The sequence below is a fragment of the Phycodurus eques genome, chromosome 7, assembly GCF_024500275.1.
Source record: "Phycodurus eques isolate BA_2022a chromosome 7, UOR_Pequ_1.1, whole genome shotgun sequence".
In the NCBI taxonomy this organism is placed as follows: Eukaryota; Metazoa; Chordata; class Actinopteri; order Syngnathiformes; family Syngnathidae; genus Phycodurus; species Phycodurus eques.
In genome coordinates this window covers 16,217,396-16,220,401 of record NC_084531.1, presented here as the reverse complement: position 1 = coordinate 16,220,401, position 3,006 = coordinate 16,217,396, and the positions used below count along the sequence as shown (strand labels likewise).

Genomic DNA, 3,006 nt, shown 5'->3' with positions numbered 1-3,006 from the left:
TGAGGAGAGGCTTCCGTCGAGCCACTCTGCCATAAAACCCCGACTGGTGGAGGGCTGCAGTTGACTTTCTAGAACTTTCTCCCATCTCCCGACTGCATCTCTGGAACTCAGCTACAGTGATTTTTGGGTTCTTCTTTACCTCTCTCACCAAGGCTCTTCTCCCCCAATTGCTCAGTTTGGCCGGACGGCCAGCTCTAGGAAGGGTTCTGATCGTCCCAAACGTCTTCCATTTCAGGATTATGGAGGCCACTGTGCTCGTAGGAAACTTAAGTGCAGCAGAAATGTTTTTGTAACCTTGGCCAGATCTGTGCCTTGCCACAATTCTGTCTGAGGTCTTCAGGCAGTTCCTTTGACCTCATGATTCTCATTTGCTCTGACATGCACTGTGAGCTGTAAGGTCTTATATAGACAGCTGTGTGGCTTTCCTAATCAAGTCCAATCAGTATGATCAAACACAGCTGGATTCCAATGAAGGTGTAGAACCATCTTGATGATCCGAAGAAATGGACAACACCCGACCGAGTTAAATATGAGTGTCACAGCAAAGGGTCTGAATACTTATGGCTGTGTGATATTTCAGTATTTCTTTTTTTTAATAAATCAGCAAAAATGTCAACAATTAATTTTTTTTCTGTCAATATGGGGTGCTGTGTGTACATTGAGGAAAAAAATACACTTAAATGATTTTAACAAATGGGTGCAATATAACAAAGAGTGAAAAAGTTAATGGGTTCTGAAAACTTTCCGTACCCACTGTATTTACGACATCCATTCAATTTATCCACCTCACCCACATTTTCCACTAGATGAATTTATAATTTTTTGGGGGGGGAGTAAACAGAAAATCACTATGCTTTTGGGGTATATCTGGCGGTACAACACAAACAGAAGTTTTTGCCATTTTTTTTTTCAGTTCAAATCAGCCATACTCGATCACTTTCTGCCACCCAGATGTACCCTGGCGCCTATTGTTCACTAACAGTATGGTCTATTGTGGTGTTTATTTACTTACAGTAACTGGAGAGAATATCTATTTTGTCATTGACATTATTGGGGAGGCCTCAGTTTGTGCATTTTTATACTTTAATATTTCTAATCATTTCCCCACAAATTTTACAGAACTATAGGTAAAATGTAGCATAGTAAATATAGTGTAGATTATTCAAGACACTTTCTAATGTTGGAATGGTCCGCACTGCATACAGCTGCATTTTCTTTAAAATGAAATGACTTATAATGCAACTTCATTTCACATGCTTAAATACATTTGGTGATCAGACAGCAGACAGAAGAGACAGAATGCATAGAATAGTAAATTGTTTTAATTCTTTTTTTTTGTTTCCTCTTTTTTTTGACCATGCCATCGAACACTGACGCGTACAGAGTTGTGCCTGAATCCACACTGGGAGAACACTTTCACACACGGGTGTTAAAAATCTGCAATGAGGAGGGATTTTACTGCACACATGGCAAGAAGAACAACCCTGATTGGACACCAGCTCAAGCTTTGACCTGGCCCTGAGGTAGACAGACATCGACATATCTAAACGATGCGAATCACAGCCTTGTAGGACACACCAAATAAAAGGACATCTGCATTATCACAACATAGAAAGATTTAAAAAAACAAAAAAACAAAAAAAAAACATTTAAAACAAAAGTGCTCTATTTCTTTTGGTCCACTGACTAAACTGGTTGTAGTGCATGTTCAGCATAGATACAGTAAATGTGTGTCATGGCATCAAGTTGCCAGGCTGTGTTGTTCACTGTGTTTTCACTCCAGAAACACACCACAGTTTATCTTTACTCTTGACGGCAACTCAATTTAAGAGTTTTTTGCATCGCTCTTGCTGGCAACTTGCATCAGAGTGTCAGCATCACTGTCACAGTATGTTGCTTCCATTTGCAATGTTCCAAGACATGGATATCATCTCAAATTTGGGAGCGAGAAACAAGAATAACACCAATAGCACAGACCCACATACTCAAGCATGTCAACTCCACTAAGAAAAAAGAGGCACAAGGGAGAGGGGCCTTTTTTTTCTTTTTTTTTATAGGAGATGTATAAAACACACGTTAAAGATGCTTCTCAAATGATACCAAATGTAAACAAGACAGCAAATTACTGTGATACAAAAATACAACATGTTTAACTCTATAAGGCCCGTGTTAGGCTCACACAGGAAACAACAACGCAGGACAGTCTGTACATGACACATACTGTACAACACAACTGACACTAACCGCCACGTGTCTGGATTTTCTTTAAATATATATAGATTAAAAAAAAAAAAAACTGCTTTTCATGTTCTATTTTTAACAGTTCTGTGATTTATAAGACATCTAATTATAGACGATGATAAAAAAACAAAAAAAAACGTCAAAGCCAAGTTGAGCCTCTAAATTTTTTTCTTACACTGTTTGACCATTTAAATAGTGACGGTCATTTTTAGGAAATGAAGCCCACAGACGGATTAACAGTTTACCAACAAATGGAAAATGGTGGAGTAGAGCTCGCTCTACCTCAAACTATCCCAAGTGGTGGTGATAACCAGCACATATTTGGTAAAAAACAAACAAACAAAAAAACACATTTAAATAGCAAAACAATTACACTAAATGAAATAGAAGCCTGCTACCTCGAAACCCATGACGTCACCCGCCGCAAGAAGGAACAATTAAAGAGATCACGTTGTGCGGTCAAAAACATGGCAGCCATTCAAGTAATTACATGCGCAGTAACTAAAATAAAGACAACAGCAAGGAAAAACAAACCGTCACAGACGAGGGGACTGATGTGGGCAATCAAGCTTTCGTGGAATCGTTAGTTCTAGGTTTTCAACAACACAATCAAGGGAGCCACTCAGACAGGTCAGCGAGCCCAGACACTGTTACTATCAAACTGAGTGACAGTCAAAAATTATTCTTTGATCCACCTTATTAAAGGTGACTTTTAACAGTGCAACAATCAGACAACCGCCAATCTTTTATATCCCCATCACTTAC

The 3,006-nt window shown here is 38.9% G+C and overlaps 1 protein-coding gene across 1 annotated transcript in view; it reads right to left on the bottom strand.

The window, feature by feature from the left end:
* Positions 1-1,319: 1,319 nt before the first annotated feature.
* Positions 1,320-3,006, bottom strand: part of zbtb16b (zinc finger and BTB domain containing 16b) — a 38,280-nt gene continuing 36,593 nt past the window's right edge. Inside the window, exon 7 of the mRNA XM_061681872.1 lies at positions 1,320-3,006. This exon is cut by the window's right edge and continues 907 nt beyond it. The gene's annotated coding sequence lies outside the window, so the exon portion shown is untranslated.